Below are 21,544 nucleotides of genomic sequence, written 5' to 3'. Positions count from 1 at the left end.
AGTCAAACTATTTTATTTTATCAGGGACCAACCCCCTACCCCCGAAATGAAGGAAATTAAAAACACTTTAATCATCGTAGTCTGAATTAGTTTTATGAATAATGCGCGAGAGTATCGCCGTGTTATAGTGCATAATTCCGTCATACTGTTATACCTATTTGCTTTATTTAAACATCATATTTCATGTTGTTCCCTTGTTTATTATGAGTCAGACTATTTTTTTGATCATATTAAGCAGGAGGAAAAAAATAAATGAAAACCCCAAGGAAAAAGGACGTCAGGTAACTTGAAGAACTTGGGAAAAGGAGCCATTCTACTGGATAAGTATTCTTCTGCGAGAGAGACGTCGAAGAGCAGATATTAAAGTCCCAAAAGACAAAACCAAAAGAAAGAGTGTTGATTACAAATTTATAAGGAAAGTGGAATAAATACTTCGACTGAATATTTCAATAAAAATAAGCACCCGGATTGATGCTTAAATCTATGTTGATTTGTACTCATTATGACATTGATTCATTCTGATATATCGATTGAATACAGTGAAAGCGAGCATATTTTTTCAAAAATCGATATGCCCGCCTCTTATTCTTCCATTTCCTCCGGATTTCGTCATTAAATATGATCTTTCAATCTTAATGGCACCTTGTTGCCCCTAGCGACGCCGATGTATCCCTGGTGACGTCGAGTTGCTAAGGTGCGTGGAGTGAGAGTGGAGTCGAGTGGCGTAAACAATATCTCTTTTTCCCTCTCCCCATCATCCCCTCTCTCTGCTCGTGTCGGATCAGTGGATGAGCTAATTGCGTTGGCTCGCGTCTTCTTAAAGGACGCACGACTCGGTGGGGGGGTGGGCTCTGAAGTGAAGTGAGGGGGAGGTGAGGGAGGGTTTTTGACTATTGGGTCTTGGCCTCCATCTGGGTACGGGTGTGATTGCTTCGCCAAGTAGTTTTCATCCAATCACTGTTGTCGAAATCGTCTGAACATCTTCTCTCTTCGGGGATTTGCTATTCACAATATTCACCACATAATACAGGGTTATCATAAAATAATGGTGCCATGCTATCTATATCTGTATAATACTCCGCATGCCGCAGTGGCGTAACTTTGGGGGGGTGATTGGTCCCCCCCAAAGCCTCAGAGAAATAAAAATAATATTTAAAACTATTGTCTATTTTGGACATATAATACATTTTAACGTAGCATTTTAATGAAACAAATTTTAAGTGCCAAAATTATGTAAAATGTATTTGCAAGCATGTCATTTTTACAAAACTTTCCCAAATGGGGCTCAGGAGGTCGCCCTTCTCCATCCCCAGCTCATCCCCCCAAAGCAAATTCCTAGTTACGCCACTGGCATGCCGCCTAAAAAGGCGTGTGGCAGGGTTTGTTGGGACGCCAGCCGTTTAGATATAAAATCAAATGCTCAAACAAAATTACGAATAGCATTTATTAAAGCCCTTTATGGTTCGGGGGGAAAATTAATTGCCATATCTACCCGTTTGGCGAATTATCTCTAAAAAATGTATCGTTTCTGTCAGGGTTTCTGCATGGTACGGTATTTGGAAGATGCGACCGACAGCGAAGGTCATTTCCGCCGCGGGGGAAGGGTATGGACGGGAGGGCGGAGAGTAACCCAGCGTCAGATAGGGAGTTTGTCGATACCAATCAGAAAAAAACGGACAATAAAATCTTATATCTCTAACCATCCCCCATTACCTACTTACATAGTCTGAGAGTTCCTGATCTATTCTTGTGGCATAACTGACCTTTGTTCTGGTTGATGGTCCTAATAACCGAACGACCTTCACGCACGACAAGCATGTTTTTAGGCACCTCTGTTGCTTTAGTGATGTTTGAATAGGTGAGACGGGTCATTATTCAAGGCTTTGGAAAGAATGTGGCACAACCTTGGATCGCAGCCAGAATAATCTCGGTTTGATGAAGCTATCCTTCTCTACGTAGTATCGTATGGGATGAGAGGAGAATAGGATGAGATACGCTGTGGATTAGCTGTCAAAGTGTGAAACGAATAGGTTGCATCTATATTTTATAGTTTACTTAAATGTGTATAAGAAAAATATATCTTTCAGATTCACGTGGCGAAAAATAATTTGTAGCTTCAAGTGACGTAATTCATAAGTCAATTCTTACTCATGAGGGTCATTTTTGTTCTGTGGGATTATTTTCAATTTTTGTAAACGGTAAGGGTGAAAACTTATTTTTATAAGAGTGATATTATCTGTGTCAAAACAGAGAGTATCAATCTTTGTGGATATTATTTGACTTCCAAGAATTATACCGTTGCTGTGAAAAATAAGATGAAAAGCTTCTGTGCTGATTCTTTTTAAGTCCTAAGAAAATATTTTGTGATATTTGGTGCTAATGCAATGCTTTAAATTTCTGTTTTGATTACTCATTACATGTGTTCATGGATATCGTAGAAAGAATAGTGATATATTAGTTCATAAATGATTAGATATGACATTTTAAATTTACATTTTACATTTTCGGTACTCGGTAAATGTAGTATTGATCACTCAGATATACTTATCATTTGAGAGATTTCTCATCGATGTTCGTTTGAGAGAAAATAGTTAAAAGATCAAGAGAGACGAAATCTCTGATGAAATATGGAATAGAAATCAAATTGGTTTGGGTTCTTCACCAGCCGTAATCATTTTAAAGGTTGAGGTAAAGAAATTGTTATTCTAGTTCAGAAAATTCTGATTGCTGGTTATATTTCTTGGTCGACGACGCTCATACCTCTTACAGCTTGCAAAATAATCCTCCAAAACCCTGATGAAAGGGCGTAATATATCATCTCTTTATTTTCCTTAACTTCCATCTCCTTTCATCGCATGCATAATTCATCTTCATCCATATCCTTCTTATAATTTCCGGTCGGCAGGCTATTTTTCATGGGCTCTGGGATTATGTTGGATCTGGTGGATCAAGGAGTGCAGCAGAAAAGATGAAAAAGTAAAGGTTGGTCCGTATTTTACTCTTGAAGTATGAAGGACTTTAACCTCAAAACTCTCTTTTGTCATACACAGGCCTAGGTATTTTCTATTGTCTTTTGGGGTCTACAAGTGGTGTTTCATTTATTGGCGACAAAATTGTCATTTTTGTCTCGTTTCTTGCCTTAAATAATTAAAAATGATTTGAAATAATTTCCTCTGATAAATTGTAGAACTATTTTATAATTCAAACTTTATACTTCACGACCCCTTATTATATATATATATATTTTTTATATCACGAGATGTGGGTCAAATGTAAATATTTTGAAAAAATAAATAATATTTACATTTGACCCACATCTCGTGATATAAAAAATATATATATGAACTATTTTATATCACTGACTAATAAGAAAATATATGCCTCATTCTGGCTTCTGTTTTCATTATGATTTTCTCCCTTTGTGAACAGAAAAATATCGGTAATAGCATTTTGATCTTATCATTACTGAAGGTATTTATTGTAAATAGGTTGACAGTCTATGTGAGAGTAGTCATTAAAATTTTATTCGATTATTCTACGATAGAAATAATATTGCCGATTACTCCATGATCTAACATTTATTGTGTGACTTGTATTATGTAACTTATTGTATAACTTGGATAGCTATTAATATTTGTTATTTTTATGGTTATACTCTTCGACCCTCTGGCCAAGGAACGAAGGTTAACGGGATGACCCACTTGAATCTCATCCGTATGCCACAGTAATCGCACGGAGCACCGCGAGAGTCGTCAACCAACAATCGGGGAACGTGCTCACCGAGGTATTGTGCACAGAATTTCTCGCTTCTTTCAAACATTTTCATGATCTGTTTGATTACGTTTTACGGCACGTTCCTTCTCCGCGCTAATCCCTGACGTGCCTCCGGCGAGGATTCTTCCTGCTTTCCGCAGTCACCGGCAAAACGGATTGCTCCCGTGGAAAAAATAAATGAATGACGGCAGTATTATTTTATGCACGGCTGAAGGATTTAACCCTTTTATAACCCAGCGCTATTTCTGACAACATCAAACTTGAAGATTTTACATTCAGAAAATTTGTACATTATCAGGTCAGTCACAATTATCTTAGAGCTTTGTATTTGGCCATTTCATTTTGCAAACATAAAATGACCAGTAGTTCGTATCTACCTTTAGTACAGTTGATAATGCTCTGCGCAGATGTTTTAAACGACATGCCTTCATGTTGCTCAAAAGCAACACTTGGATAAAGATGATTAAACTCACTCAATCTTTATACCTAGCTTCCATTCACGAAATGTAAAGTAGTCTACCTCTTTAATACTCCTAAAATAATTTCATGAAGTTGCTGTTCTGAAATAGACACTCTTTATGTCTTTTTGACTCCAAGTCACAAACTCAACCTTGGAAGCTGGGAAAATCATTGACCAAAAGAGCATAGTTTTTGTCTGATACAGTATATGTTTTAATATATGAGATTAATGCTTGAGGATAAGAGTTATCGGATTGGCTTTAAACACAAACTAGTTTAACCATCATCATTCCACTGAATATTGAGGAAATTCAAGATTCAATTTAGTAGTACAGCTGTGAATTCTTCATCAAACAAATTGTGAGTCTTACTCTGTTGTGTAAACTGATATTGTTTTTACTATTTTAGTACAGCTTTCTAGTCTAAGTTATGCCTATGTTTGGTAATTTGAAGCATTAGAAATCGTTTTTTCATTGAATCTTTCCGTTTCTACCTTTTCCTGTCGTTCATGCCACGCCCACATGGATGAATATAATTAATTTAAATACACGAACGAAATATATACTTTGTTTTGAGCTCCTGAATTTCTCTCGTGAAATGGAAATCGGGATATGTTAACTTAAATTTCCGTCCTTCCATAACTTGGGAAATTTCAGATTACTTTATGCATGAAAGTCGTAGCCATGAGAAAAGTTCGGAAGCAAGAATGTTCAAAACTATTGAAAGCTTTGGGGTTTTGTTTTCTGAGCAGTGAAAATACTATGACTAAAGTCTTATAAGCTTTCACCGCTTCTGGACCACCTAGCAACGTTCTCAAGTTTTTAAGTACTTCAAGAAAAGTTTTTCTCCTAACCTTATCATCAGAGCATGCACTATTACGTTGACTATTTATTAACTCGAAGATTTTTTCCCAGCAACTTCAACCTTTGAACTAAGCATCTTAATTTAGCAACTTCCGACAGTAGGGTTTGTGAATAAAAGCAAATTAATTACCGTTCTTTAAAATACGTGCTCTACTGATATGAAAAAACTGAAATGTATTACTGCGTCTCCAGTCATTATTCGATGCGATGAAGAGATCTAAACGGTTTGGTTACTTTAACGTCTTTCTATATCACTCACTGTACTGAATAGAAAAACGCACCAGATGACTGAACTTATTTCCTCTAAGTATGACGGTATGAGAGTCCACCTAAGATTTGAATCAATACAGCTCCATTTTGGGCCTTACTTATTTACGAATCTGAATAGAGGACAAGACTAATCGTGATAATAAAAGCGTATGATGTTCGTAATTACAATTACAGAAATTTATTTACAATGCAGGCTTTTAAGATTTATTATATTTTATCTGTGAATTTTAAGAAAGGAAAGTTAAATCAAACCAGGGAACGTATTTTGAGATAAAATTCTCACTGCAAGTAAAAAGTGTGACAAAGGCAAAACTTCCCCCCAGCAAGCTGGACTTAAAATTTAATTCAAGGCAAGATTTCTAATTTCCTTGAAGTATTTAAATTCATAATACAGCAATAAAATTCACTTTTTACTGCGTTTGATGTACATGATGTGATAAAAAAAGAATTCAGCTTGTACCGCAAATTACGGAAATAGATTTTTTTTATCCTTCAAAGGAACACATTTTTTTAATGATATAACGTCAATTTTTGTACGCTATGAAGAGTATCTGTCATTAGGACATATTTTACTTTTTATTACCATTCCTAAAATTAGCTAGAATCGAATAGGAAATAATATACAGGGGAGGGCGATATTTTTGGTGACACCGTAAAAAATACCGCCTCTCATCTCATATTTCCTCTATCATAATGCTATTTTCGTTTTACAGCCGTGGTAGGTGAACATATTCTTTAGGATAATAACAGTTCCAAACCTACTTTAATGGGAGCGGGAATTGTGGTGAATGTGAAGTCGTTTGCTCTATAATTTGAATTTATGGACCTCGCCGCTACAACTGAAATGGCCACTTGTGCGTGCTTTTTAAAGCGCGATGCGTTCCTTGGTATCCATGCTATGATCTGAATGGTGTTTTGTATAAAACTCAGGATCATCTTCAATATCTCGTGAACACGAAACGCAACCATTTGCTGATAGGCCGCTGGGAGAGTGGATGGGGGAGAGACGCCAGTTCGTGGTGTCCGATCGTGGTCTTGTGCCATATATTGCTTCCATTAAGAAGATTAATCCCTTACCATCCGTCCCGATAACACTGGCCGGCTTATATCTACGGACAGATGAAGCTCTAATTGGCTATCTGGCTTTTTCCCTTTCGCTGTGTTCCATCGATAGCTTTCGTTAACTCTCATCTCTCGTAATAGGTTCAAATCGGTAGTGTTCGAACTTTACTCCAATTAGACGAGTTCTATACTCGATTGTTTCTGGCTTTACTTTGTGAAAATCCATTCTTAATAATAAAACCTTTAAATATATCGTAAAAATACTTCCACATTTGACATTGTTCTCCATCAATGTTAATTTTTCATGACTGGGTAACCATGGATGTAAATTATCGAGGTAAATGTATTATTTTGTAAATTTTACCAGGTGAATCTAACTCAACTTTGTTGAATTGACGTTAGTTTCTAAAATGCGAACGCCAACTGAAACTCAACTTGAGTTTTAGATCTGAACCACAAAGGTAGAGTGAAGATCTTTTTCTTTAAAGTTCGATAGTATTAATTAAACCGTGTGGAAAAGTACAGTAACGTTTTATTATTATGAGTTCTATACTATTACTGGTCAAAGATCTCCTACTCACCTAGGCATTAAATGGATTTATTTTGACTGGGTGTTTTTAACCCTTTCTAACCCAGAGCTGATTCTTGGAGAAATAAAATTTGAAGATTTTTCAATTTGGAAACTTGAACACTTTACACTCAATGATAATTATCGCGGCAGTTTAATATTTCGTCATTAAAATTTACGCTACAAAATAGTAGGTAGTTCAGATATCTCCTAAATAGAGCTGAAAGTTTAAACATTTTTGATGTTGCTTAGAAGTAACATTGGGTTATGAAGGGTTAACCGTATGAGGCGTTCTGTTATGAGGTGTCTGGAGGTCCGAGTCCCTCCTCGTCACTGCGATAAATTTAAACTGTCGGAAAATCGACAATATTCATCTAATTAAACTTTTACTTTGTACATAAAGATTATAAGACTAATTTTGAGTTGGAAGAAAGATTCAGGATGAATTAGGTTTTAAATTACCTTACTGTATTGCTGTTTCATTTGACTCCATGATGGCATTGCTCGTATGTATTCGGCATCGGGTCATACGTGGCTGCAAAGGTTGGAAAAAGTAGGAACAAAGGATGATGAGCACTCACTTGAGTTAACGCTTAAAGTTTTTTTTGTCTTCACGGTCTTCTCAATTGTATTCTCAGGAGTAGGAGAATAATCGCATAACAGTACTGTCTGCCGTTCGATAAAGCGTTGAGCTTTGATCTTCTGCAATCATGTCACGAGGAATGAATGTCAAGATCACTTGACGATTTTTTAATTCCTCACAATCATCCATTTCTGAAATCATCCGACTGTTCCCATTGGTTGCCTGACATAATTGAGATACCTATCTCGAATTCATTTTGATGTTTTTCCATTAGCAAAGAGAAGTTTTATCTCATATTAGCCGGCTGTTTAGAGAGCTGCATTGTTCTGTGGCGTCATTCATGGTAGCATTAAATTTTCAATGAATAAGTGCATTGAACCACGCTCCGTTAATGAGCTCGTCAAGTCACTACTTTTGGTAGAATCGTAGTGACGTCACGGAGCTAATTGTTATGATTTAGTCATGGACACGCGCACAACTTTTTTGTGATGGGTGTAATAAATGTTGAAACAGCTAACTTTGAATTTTTAGCATAAAAAATGAGCGCCCACTTAATTTCGCTAGTTTATTGTTTTTTAAACGAATTTCATGGATGACCAGCTTCTTATTCAATGGAATAAATTTTCCCGCCTACGCTCAACCAACACAATTTAATTTTCTTTTTATCTGAATACTATCGTCCACCTCAAAATACGATCAACGACAATACGATACGAAGACAAAAATACGATCGTCCTCTACAGCACCATGAACGGAGGAAGCTATTCGACACCCTGCTTGCGTCTTTTGTCTCCAGTTTTGAATATAGGGAGAGTATATGATTTCGTGCTCATGTCCAAGAAATATCAATGCTAAGATTGGTTTACTGCAGCCCTGCATTTATCCCTTCCCCAAACTTATGGTCTGATTCCAGAGCCTGACTCAATCTTGACTCTTCACTCTACCTCTGTGGTGTTCAGATCTAAAACTCAAGTTGAGTTTCAGTTGGCGTTCGCATTTTAGAAACTAACGTCAATTCAGCAAAGTTGAGTTAGATTCACTTGGTAAAATTTACAAAATAATACATTTACCTCGATCATTTACATCCATGGTTACCCAGTCATGAAAAATTAACATTGATGGAGAACAATGTCAAATGTGGAAGTATTTTTACGAGAGATACTTCATTTAAAAACATTAGATGATGGTGGCGGACATTTTGAAACTTGGCGACTCAATTTGAGTTGCTACTTGAGAGAAGTATTGTAATACCAACGTGGCAACCGACTCGAGTTTGAGTAGGGATCAAGGCTTGAGTAACGTTCTGGAGTGCGACCCTTGCTCCTTCATCTAAATCTACATTATACCCTGCGAGCTACCTCTAGGGTGTTTGGGAGGGGGTTCCTTCAGTTAATTGATGTTTTCATTTTATGTGCTCTTCTTCATATATCCCAAGTAGTTATCTACAGGCCTTTCTCGAGGTAATTTTTCCTTAAAATTTCCCCCCAATTTATTCCTGACGTAATTGTTCTTCCTTACGTCATTGCCTCTCCACCGTATCCCTATCTGGCACATGGTTCTCCACAATTTCCTTTTTACTTCTGTGTCTTCGGTACACCTCCTATTTTCTCACTCTGGGCAAGAGGGGAAACACAAATTTTAACCCTTAATTTGTCGTGTAAGATAAAGTGACGTAACTACTCGCGTCGGGTCATATTAAGTTAGAATTTAAAACTTTGAAGTAGCAATAGTTGCACGATTGGAAATTAATGTGGGTGTTAGCAATAAGAAACTAAGGTTATTTAAAACATTATATATTTTTTTACATAAGATTAAGTGTTTTAATGCATAGTTTTGCAGATAATTTGCAATTACTATCGTCGTATATCAAAATTGTAACACAAACGCTCGCGACGAGTCGTAGAGCTGTATTTTGCAAGACGCAAATACTCGCGTTGGGTCAAAAACGGCAAATTATGTTACTTTTTGCACATATCTGGATACAAAAATGACATGGAAAGAATGAGCGATGCACGCTATGAGACTACATGTGGCGCATATTGCAAAAATGTATATCTGAATGTAAGTTTTATTCATCACTAGTAGGCCACCCGGCGTTGCTGGGGAAGGATAGTGCCCAGAGAAATGGGAAACTTGGAACTTGTTTTAATGATCAGGTAGGATTTTTATGTTTTCCCTTTGAGAGTGTCAAGAGGTGTACCAGCCTGGAAGGATAACCTACCGCAAACATTGTGTGACGTGACGTAACAAATGGTACTGAGAAAACGACACAAAGGACCAGTGGCGTAGCGAGGACGGGAGGTTCGGGTGATCCAAACTCCCCCTCCCGAAATATAAAAACGCAATGCCTTTCCTTCAAAAAAGTAAACAAATATTGAAAAATCATGAATTTACAAAAGATTTCGTTGAAAAATGATGTTTTTTCGATTATGTAAACTGTTGCAATTAGCTAAAATCCCTCAACTTACAAATAGTACTCTATTTTTCAAAACTTTTCCACCCTGATTTTGGACCCCCCCGAACGAAATCCCTGACTACTCCACTGCAAAGGACACATCGATCGCAACCAAAAGTAGCACTACGGGGTTCAGGAGCATGAGATGCACCTACGTACTAACTTTGGTTGCAATACGTGTAGCCGTATGGAAATGCAAAGCGGATAGACAAACAGATATCCTGTGCTATATGTATTTATGGAAAAAGGACGAGGACAACGGTGCTGTGGAAGATGGAAAACAACCAGAAATCAGAGGGTAAAAATGCGGCCTGACTGGGCGCATTTTTACCCTCTAATTTCTGGCTTTTTTCCATCTACCACTGCACCGTTGTCCTCGACCTTTTTCCATTATATGTTCCTATCCCCTTCTTTCCTTACCTTTTAATTTATTTGTATGTTTGTGTTTAAGGCGCCGTGTGAATGAATGAAGCAGTAAAGATATATAAAAAAGATAGATAAAATTTCTCGGGTCACATAGACTGGACGCAACTACTAAGGGTTAAGTTTCCATTCACATCCGTCGGCGAAGTGATAACGAAGGTACTCGGGGAAGCAAACACCTAGCCGAGATGCTCACAAGGAACTTGCATTAAGCCTGAGGTAGATGGTAAGGTGCGTTCATTGTCGACCTCACCGGAAGTCGCCAGCTCTGCACGAATGCGTCAGCACGCTAGCAAAAAAGAAACACCGAGTACAGGTTGGCGCGGTCGGGCGCACGTCTGTCCCTATCCGGCACGACGACCCAAGTCCCGCCGGCTTAAGGTACTAACCCACGCGCACACGCGTGACCCGTGTGTTTAAAGGAAAGGTATTCGGAACGAACGGATCTCACAACCGTCTCTGCTTCTTATATAGTCTCGTCGCAAAAAGAAAGATAAGCCGGAGGTTTATGGCGGATTGCGTCTCGCCATTCTTATTGCAGGGACCATTGAAATTAACTCCAGAGCGGACGAAACACGCAAGTCATAGGCTTTTAAATGAGTATTGTAAAAAAAAACTGAAAATAGACCGAGGAGATTTTTTTGTGGTCGAAATGTGTTCTACTCCACATCTTGGTCGATTCAATGGTTAGGTAAAAACGTCTTAAATCTTTCAATTTAGTTCGCCGCAGGAAGATCTTTACAGAAATTAAAATGAATAATTCCGTGCGAGATTAATCATGGATTTATTTTAAATTCTCTGCTTTTCATGAAGCTTAAAAGCACACTTAGAAATACGGATATTGTTTTCAGAATTTATGAGAGAAAATAGTCCAATGTATTCACGTTTCATTATTTATTTTTAACGACCTTTGTATTACGAATATCTTGGACAATCTACGTTGTCGAAATCTGAAAGTCTGCAATCGATACGAAAGAGAATTATTGAAATTGGCGATAAGGATAAGTTTAGTTTAGCCACCAGCGCGGGTCGGGTAATTGATTAGGTGATAGGGTGTGGCGAATTAAGAAATGGTCCAAAAGAAATCGGTGTTATAGAAATCATCACAACCGGCGGTCGAATAATTTGCGCAAATATAAGTTAGTTTCACATTAAGTATTACGAGTTTTCGAGTGCTGAAAAAGAAGCTTGGAGTGTAAAAAAATAAAAGGCATGGAGATACCCACTTTCAGCATTTATCCGTGAAGGCGAAGGTCGGAAACAACTCAATGGAATGGGAAATATCTCACTTGACTGGTGAGGTTCCCGAAGTACACGATGCATTGGAATTTGAAATGGGTACTTCATTTAGGGAGATATTTTAGTCCCTTTAGAACCAATATGTTTCTCAGATCTTGGAATCTAAAGTATATATTTTTGATTTAAAAATTTTGTATTCTAAATTGGCCACATTCTTAAATCTAATTTGAATGGTGTGAAAAATTCTCCGTTGACAGTAGAGAAACACCTACATCGGCTGAACGTGAGCCATTATTTTGACTAGTAAGCTTGAAATAGATGGAGGCAAGCTCAAAACACGAAAGCAGTCTATTTACCTCATCTGGCATCCTGAATAAGAGAGTCGTTGTTTATTGGGAAGAGTTTGTTTTCAAATTTTCCGCAGCTAGAGGTAAATGAAGGTCATTGTCAAGGTTTGGAAGCTCAGAGTCACGAATTGAATTCCTTTCGAAATGTTGGAGCCGAAAATATTTCGGAAGAACTAAGCCCTAGTCAGTAACGCTGTTTAATAAGTCAAAGACGGCTTTTTTTCGCTCACATGCTAAAAAGACAATTGAAGGTCAACTTAGTCTCATACATTGATTAGGGTTCGAATTATATGCATTCATATTCATTTATGCTAATTTTGAAACAAATCTCTCTTAAATTTATAAATCCACCGACAATGTAGCTGAAATGCTCGTGAACTAGTATCGAAAGATAAAAACTATTTGATAAAATTTTAAAACACATATTGCTGTAAATTAATTGATCAATAGTTGCCATTTTATAACTTTATTCGAGTATATTAGCTGAAGAATCATCTTTACCCCAACTAATGCATAAGTAGTTATAGTTGATGTCATTTTTGAACTTAATTTCTTACCATCGCTTTCTTAAACTGTTCTCCAATTTCTCAGGCTAGAAAAATATAAAATTTAGTTGAATCATCATATTTATTCTAAAAATTTAATAAGGATTTCAATGGTTCAGGTTATTATTGTAACTTTTAATTAATCTAAGTTTCCTTGGCTAGACCGGGTAGTGAATCTTATAGATCATCAAATAAGTCAGGTTTTGAGCGTTATTGCATGAAAACAAATCTTTTCATTAGAAGTGTGGGCGGCGGATGAAACTAGCAGAACTCATTGTTTCAGTTACAAATATAAATATAAATATAAAAGGAAACTTTTCTTATCGTGACTGAATTTTAATTGAGTCATCTTACTCGTGAGTTGCGCCACAGGAATGTTACGGTACTTGTATTCAAAATCGACCACTCCCAAGATCTCAGCTTGTCAGAGACATTTCTTCGCCTCATCGGTATCATTCAAGTCCAATTCCACTCTTATGTTAACGGTGAATTCAGGACTCTTTGCTTCAACTCTGCTGAACGAATTAACCTTGTGTCGTAACTCTGACATATCATTCCGTGGACGTGATTTCCCGTTACACGATGTTCTCTTGGCTGAGTTTAATGATGGCAAAATGTCGGTCGAAATCGATTTTAAATCGAAGTTTCAACAAAATCGAAATTTCAACCAAAAGATCGATCAATTAAAAAATCGATGATTTTTTAAATAGGTTTGTACAAAAAATGTTTATTATTAATTCGAAAAACGCTCAAATACACACCTGAGTAGTAAAAAAAGTATACTCAGTATTCTTGCATAATTAGTAAGTAAATTACAAATGCACGCACATTAAAGTTTGGGGATCTCTTCTGGGAAACATTTGGCTTCAGTTAAATATTTTTGAAAAAATCAACTGCTTTCTTAATGATCGAGGGTGTACTTTATAATTTTACCGGCCTTACAGAAAAGTCTTTCACATGGAACGGCTGCAGATATTGTAGGCCGATAATGACACTACTGAGGTCAAACGAAATGGTCAAGCTCGAAGTCGAAAAATCTAGTTTGGATCGAAACTCGAAGATCATGGCTCCATCTCGGTTTTTCTCGATCCTTATTTATTAAAACTCGATTTTCGATTTTAATCGAAATTGATTTTTTCATCACTGGCTAGGTTTTAGCGAGAACGACATCACCTCGAGGCGCGTAATACAAAACGACGGACTCGGGCGAAAAAATGGTCAATGAAGTTGACTCCAAATTGAGTTTCCGCATCGCCGCACTTTCCAGCGTTCTCCTCCAAGCAATACGTTCAATCAAACCACTCTCGCTTCTCTATTTAGCCGGTGGCTCATTGAGGGGCCAGGCCATAAACGCTGACGCACTTGCGCGCATGTAATGATCGGAAAACCGCCTCGAGCCGGTGTTGCGTTGCCGTGGGCGATTTTTTTTGCCACAATCTTACTTGAAAGTCCCATAATATGATTCACCCTACCTTAGTCTTCAACGCAAGAGCTGGGCAGAGGTTACTGATAACTTATATCGACAGTTGGGTTACATACGACAGGGTAAATGAAACTTCTCTTGTAAATGTTGAAGCGGGTTTCTGATTATAGGCGTAAAAGGGCTTAAAGCATCTAATTTCCCGGTTTTATTGCTATCAACTAGCAATAAAACGCCTGGAAATTATGAGTAGAGGAGAGGAAAAATCAAATGAGAATCCACAAATTAAAATACGACTTAGTTGACTTCCACTGATTTATTTTCTTGGTACGACATGTTTCGATCCATGCAGGTCATTTTCAAGTACAAATCAGTGGAGGTCAACGAAGTCGTCTTCTAATTTGTGAATACCAACTTCTACATAGTTGAGCCAGATACCATTGAACGTGTAAAAAAAAATATTTGAGGAGGAATTTGACAGAGATTGGTTTTTAAAATTTATGAAAGAAATTTAGGATTGTCTAAGGGTATAAACTTTGCTCCTGATTTAATGACATGATTTAATTTTCCAACGACATTTATGACTTACGAACTGACGAACAAGATTGAACTTAGAAGCAGTGGAGTGCATCCACTATACCTATCGCCGCATCTACCAACAAGTCGAAACACATTGTATTACTTTCCGCGGTGTGGGTGGCGAATAGAGTCTGGTACTAGATGCAGAAAGTAGTGCCTAACAAATTGCTTTCCTTGGAAATGATTTATATAATCAAATTTTTACGTCCTTGGAATAACACTTGATTGTAATATTATTTGAGGCTGGATGTATTTTGGCAATCATGTCATTTTTGACAAAACAACTTATCTAAACTCCATTTAGGTCGCATTATCCAGGGTAGCATTATGAATAAGGGTTGTGCACTTGCCTATGTCTCTTCCGCTATGTCGTATGAAATTCAACGGTCGATATCAGCTATGGGTGATCTATGCCCAACCATTACGCCAAAGACCGCAGTGCGTCCAATATTACATTACAAGGTAGGTTGTATTAATAAATGAATCGTCAATTTAAATGTTAAAGAAATCAACAAATGCTACTATCTCACTTACGTGTCGAATAAAATGCCATAGTAACCACAAAATGTCAAATGATCATTTCCAGCCGGCAAGAAGAAGTCTGTTATCGTATAAAAAAGAACTTTCTTTGTAGAATATTTCCATTTATAAAACAAAAGCACAACTTTGTATTGTCAACTTATTTTTTTTAAATAAAATACTACCTGTATCGGGTGTTACATCCTCAACAGGTAAACTTACAATTGTGTTTGTCATTTGTGAGTTTAAGTATTGATAGAGTAACAGCTGGGACCGATAGTATTTTATAATATTCAATCAATGAATAAAACACGGTTGTGTTCTTGCTTTAATAGCAGAAGTTTACTTTCTTTAAGAAGGGGATGTACTCACCCTAATAAATGATATCCTGATAGAATTAATCCCACTGGTCCACTTGTGGTTGTGATCACTTGAGCCGTCAAGGGAGAGATTCGAGAGTAGTGGTGTCGGAGTAAAACCTTTTGTCTTCACCGGAGATCGAACTGGATGCTATGATGGAGACACAGTGAGTGGTGAGTGATAGCTATTGCGCGGACACTGCGGAAGTAAGCAGAGAACGCGGACGCCCTCCGCTTTTGGCGACACGGCCTTTGAGAGCCCTCGCGGGAGGGGCAGAGGACTCCACAACCAAAGGGGAAGAGGAGGTCTCCGTGGTGTGGGCCCCCGATCACATTGGCGTTTTTGGTGTGGAGGGGCTAGGCGTGGGAGGAGGAGCAGGAGGAGGTGGCCCTCCGTACTTAATATTGATGAGTTCACCTTGGCAACGACTCCGATATAAGCCCGCGGCGCGGAACACGGTGAAAATTTCGAGATCGCGGGCGTATTGTCTCCTCGCAGCCAAGGCGTCATGCGTCGGTCTCCAGTTGGCCTATATCTCCTCCCATCCTGGCGACCTGGGAATTCGATTGTTTCAGGCCGTTTCCTTAAGCTTTGAAACGGCACACCATGTAGATTTCCTTGATATCTGATCGAAGCGCTAGCGTTAGTGTGAAATGTGACCAGGTGTACCTTCCTGGATTTGGTGAACGTTCAATTCGATAAAGAGTTGAGCTCTTAAGAAAGCATTATGCGATGTGCCAAGCCAAGTTAGTATGTCAGATATTTTTTGCTTACATAAAGTGCAAATATATAACAAATCAATTAACTGATTCACTTTAAGCTAATTAGTATAATCAATTTTCATGAAGGATTATATAGCTTATAAGGTTTCCATCTAGAGGAAAATCTACTCGTGCATTACAGGAATGGTAAAGTTGAATTTGAAATTAATAGAACTTAATTTCGCTTATTAATAGAAATTTCAAGTATTCCTCACCGGGAAATCGACTGATATTGCTTTTAAATACATATTTAATTATGTGATCTGCCTAGATGTTTCTTAAATCATGCCGGCGATAGACATTTTTGCCACCGAGTTTTATTCTTTGTAATTTTAGTATAAGAATTTGTTATTGACTATGCAAGAATTTTATGGAAGATGTAAAGTCTGACATTTTTAAATGTTTTAATAACATCGCGATGAATGCGCGGTGTCAGATTTCTTTATTTGTACTTTTTCACGCATTTGAACATTTTCTCTGCTCTGTTTTTCCTTATGACGACTTACATAACTGCCGAATAATGACTAAGAATAGTAAAACAATCCATATTCTGTTGGATTTAAAATTTTAGCATAAAAAATGTGGAAGCTCACCAAAATTAACGATAAATCAAACCAATTATTTATCGAAATGAAATTGCGAACATCCTTGTGCTTGCTTTATTTGATCAACGACAGGTTCAAGCGACCATCTTATATATTAAACTGGAAAATTCCGAGGGAACATCCTCCATCAAAAACCAAAGTAAAAATCAAGTTAGCTGGGTTCTTTAATTTCCATCTTGACACATTCGCCCCTCCCTATGTATGAGTTCATTTAGAAGACGATGGAACGCCCTAATAGCGCAGATGCATGCACAGTGCATTGCAAACCTATGTTCCTGGATGTACTCGTGTTCGATGCATTTCTCCGACCTAGAGCGGATGGTGCATCCGCCACTGAGTGGTTATTCATTCAGGAGCACTGCGACACGTTTACATAGTAAAGAGCCTAACGCCTGTGTATTGCTACGCTGGAGTAGAGAATTGATATCAGAATAAGAGTGCTCCCTGGAATGTTAATTTACTTTCTATTTACTCTTCTTCCAGCGTTGACATTGTTAGCTTTTGGGAGAAATAATTTTTTGGGTAAACTTTACTAATTATCAAAGTTACTTCCTTCTTTCGATACCATTGAGAAATTTTTCTCAAATTTTCAAAATTCTCCAATGTTAGATAACTTGAAAATTGCGTGAAATAACGATTATTTTTTCAAATGGATATTATCATGAAAAATTGTAAAGATTTTTGTTCACCCTAGATTGTCACCTTAGTCGTAGGCTGTATTTTGTGCGATACATTTTATCGCTTTGCACCTGTTATGTACCATTATATTTGGTGGATATACAATGCTTTAAAGTCTCATAGATATCCCGATCAACTGAATGGGTAAAAATTACCATGCGGATAAGTATAGGAAAATGATAGGCGGTCGAAATTTAAATCTAGTCGAGTATTTTACATGCTAGAAAATTATGGCTGTTGCCATTTTAATACTGTCTATAACTGATAATTTTAGGCTAAACTGCATAAAACCTTTCCGTTATGGAAAATGAAAGAGTACACTTTGGTAAGTTCACTATCATATTTGAAAAAGCACGACCTGACTTTTATTACATACTTACATCGTCAGATGACGCCACCTGACAATGTAGTAATTTTATGAAACCCGGGTCCTGCTTTTTCAAATACATATATTAGTAAACCTGCCTTCCCATTGTTTTAGCATTAGGCTGGTGGAAAGGACTGAAGTTCATGTGGCTACGGACATGTATGAAGCACCGCATATTAAATCCTCCTTCTCTCACCCAACCCTATCTCCCATATGCTACAGCTGAATGCCCACTCCTGGACGTATCCTATGCAGCGAGAGTTGAAAAAGCCCCACGCAAGAAATGTACTCGCGACACGAACGCGAATTGCAAGCGGGCGGAAAAAGGACGAATTGCGCAAAAAAAATTGCCGAGCGCCGCCCGAGCAACAATAGACTGAAAAAGAAGTGACGCTGAGGGATCAAAAAACTGTGAAAACGTCATCCGTTGTAATTTAGGTTGGTGGAGATATACGCTGTGGCGCTAGTCACATATTTTGTTTTTCCCCCTGACGAGCCAAGCCAGGCAGACGAACAGAAAGGTTCGAGGAGGAATTGCCCGCGGGGCGATTGTTTGAACGCTTGCCGGAGTGGAATTTTTAAACATTCAATGGGAGTTTTTTCGCTCAGAAAATTGTGGCGCATTAATAACCGGCGCTTCCAGGACAAGACCGCAGCGAACCTGCAGAATCGGACTCCCATTCCGGAGATAGAAATATTATCTTCAATGGCCGGAATACATTTGTTTTTAACCGCGGGAGGTCCTTGAATCGCGAGTTTATACTGGTCCTCTGATCCAAAAAATGCTGGCAGGTTATTTGCCTCTTTTTATTTGAAAGCATCATTTGAATGTTACATGTTGCGGAACTGTAATTTTTTTGTTGGTTTTGTAAATGATGCAGATGTTAGCTGCGGATTTAGCCTTTAAACTCGGTCCGCGACATTTACATGCGGACGGATGGGGATTTTTTAGAATCGATATTTTCTGAAGGAAAGGGCTGTTGTGGATTCGATGTGTGTTTTGTAATTTTCTTCCATTTGTAAAAAAATGTACTTCAATTGCATCCAAGAGAAAAAAAATCATGGGAAGTTCTTGTTGGAAAAGTTCTTTATTGCTTCATACTTAGTTTCCGATTTTTTTCACTAACACGCTAGTTAAGTGATCGAGCTATTCGAAAATTATATAATTTCTTCCTTGTGGCTAGTCTCAGGCGTAAAAAGTGGAGTTTTGTGGCTTTTCTCTTCCTGCGGTTTTATTTTCTGACCTGAGTTTGTGGCGTCTATTCTTTGCCTTTTTTTGATCATTATCCAATTGTGATTCCCTATTACTTTTCAAATTTGTCTTCAATTTCAGATGTGGTAAAAAGAATGAGAAATGCGAAATGTTGGAGGTACTGTAATCGTGATCAATAATTGGTAATAAGATGATCAACAATATATATTGTTTGTTTACTTCGTGATCATGACAACATGTACCTTCTAGAGACGTAAATTTGTAAAATAATAAACATTTCTTTGAACTATATTGCAGGTGGATGACCTGAATGTAGTCGGTGAAAAATTGATGTAAAAAATGTGGTACATTTCCGACAACTAGGGGCATAAATTTGAGTGAGACTTTCCGATAGTTGCGTTAATGGACTCTAAAGCAGATAGTAGTGGTCATAAACTCGTTCCGCATTCCGTAATGGCCACCAATTTATTGTTCTATGAGAATATAATTTCATCGTAGAAAAAATGAGTGCATTTTCTCTTCATTACACTGCAATATGCTCTACGGCGACCACATGAAATTTTAATGCAAGCTTTGAAGTTTTCCATTGATCATGCGTTGTAATGCCGTACTTATGGATCGTTTTGAAGTTTGACCGCTCCTCATTGCATTGAATGGCTCCCATTGGAATCGAGAGCCACTGGACGAATGGAACAATTTTGCCTTAAAAGTTTTGCCAATTAACATCTATTAAACGGCTTGTGAATCCATTATGAATTGCGATGAACATTCAGTATCGCAGTTTTAATAGTGTTTAAGTAAGTACCTCTAGCTCTCCGCATTTGAATGCAAAAAATACGACTTTACTACGATTAATTACTATTTATCACTTTATTTCATATTAATTAAGCCACAATTTTTTCATATATTCTGGATAGCTCAGTTGATGGCACACATTAATATAAATGTTTTATTTTCTTACCTCTTAATAAAAAAATTTTACCGTTTCACCTATTTGGAATAAATTTAATTCACTTTCCTTCATTGACCAAAAGATTTTTCACTGTTTGGGAGAGTGTGTTAAACTTTCAAGTCATGGGAGAGGGGCGGAAATATCTTAAATATTTGCCCTAGTTGATAAATTGAAAATTAAATTAGCCGAAACGTTTGAGTAATGAATACTATATTCTCGTTTTTTGTATGAAATGAATACTATTTTTGACATCACACCCGGTGTATCAATGTTAACTGTGGTAACTCTTGGGGCAAAACGTGGCTCCACAATTATGGCTATTGGAACCATAACTTTTTATGGGATACACTTATTCTTTTGGCAAATCTTGAAGGCATACGCTTAAATTCCCCTATTTCCCATTTTCATACACTACCGAGGTATCTGGGAACTATCATGACACCGACATGGAATCCAACGAGAGATTGAGTAGTTGTACAAAGTATGGTGTTGGTGTAGTACTATTTGGTAGTAAGGTCATGTAATGGCTAGTAAACCACTTGATCTACTTTCTGGAGTGAAGAAGCAGAACGATAAACTAAATCTGCCCGAGGTTAAAGTTTTTCGACTAACACCAATTATCACCCGTTATATAAATGCATTGCAAATCCCCCGGAGCTCCAGACGTCCCACATTACATAAGAATTTCGCAATTTAGGCTGCTGGTGCGCCGACCAAAAACGTAATTTTCGAGGTACGTGCCCGTAATTTCGTTATGATCTTGGAGCCGGGCTCGTCAACTGAACAAAAAAAGAAACTCATGCGCACGCGATGTTTTTTTTCCGCGGCCAAAATTTCATCTCCGGGGTCGTCTTCGGCGAGGTCGTTCGTCACTGCGTAACAAATCATTATGATGGTGCCGCTGTAATTTAGAGAGGTAGACCTTTCTTCGAGACCGTGGGCGCGCGTAGAAGAGAAAAAAAAGAGTGGTCGGGAAAATTCATCCGTTTCGAACCGTAGGCAATTCTCTCGGGTGGCCGACGCTTTCCGTGTCCGAGCAAGAACTCGCCAATTCGGGCTCGTTAGCTCGCTTGTCCCGCATCCTCTCCGTCGACGCCTTGCTTCTACCGTGAAACCCTTCTCCCTATCCTCTCCCATCCGGGAGACTTCCTAAATCGACAACTCCTCCATCACCTTATGTCACAGAGCCCTTTAATCCCTTAGGGTGGCGCGATCTCGGTATCTGAACGCTGAAACTGGCGGCCCGGCGCGCGGGAGGTCGGGGTAGCAAATATAGTAAAAACTGGCTTTTAGCGAATTTCAGGGGACCATAGTTCTATTTTGTTATGGACGGTATTTCATTACGTATAAAATAGTTTCAGGCTCGACTTGGTGGAAGTGCGATATATCCATGATGAAAACTACAAATAATAATTTCCACACTTCAACACAATATTCAACTACCGGCCAGAGGAAGAGGGGGCCGGATTGTGGCCTCATCTGGGCAAGGTAAAAAAATAAAT

At 38.0% G+C, this 21,544-nt stretch overlaps 1 protein-coding gene across 2 annotated transcripts in view; it reads right to left on the bottom strand.

Moving 5' to 3' along the window:
* The window catches only part of LOC124156895, a 133,650-nt gene that overhangs the window by 77,323 nt on the left and 34,783 nt on the right, over positions 1-21,544 (bottom strand). Inside the window, exon 1 of one of the 2 annotated variants that reach the window (XM_046531381.1) lies at positions 15,479-15,726. The exons of the other annotated variant lie outside the window; for it this stretch is intronic. The gene's annotated coding sequence lies outside the window, so the exon portion shown is untranslated. Of the gene's footprint in view, positions 1-15,478; positions 15,727-21,544 lie in introns of those variants that run through there. 2 annotated transcript variants of the gene reach the window in all.

Source organism: Ischnura elegans, chromosome 4 (assembly GCF_921293095.1).
Source record: "Ischnura elegans chromosome 4, ioIscEleg1.1, whole genome shotgun sequence".
Classification (NCBI taxonomy): domain Eukaryota; kingdom Metazoa; phylum Arthropoda; class Insecta; order Odonata; family Coenagrionidae; genus Ischnura; species Ischnura elegans.
The sequence above is the reverse complement of the archived record's forward strand: the minus strand, read 5'-3'. Positions and strand labels throughout refer to the sequence as shown.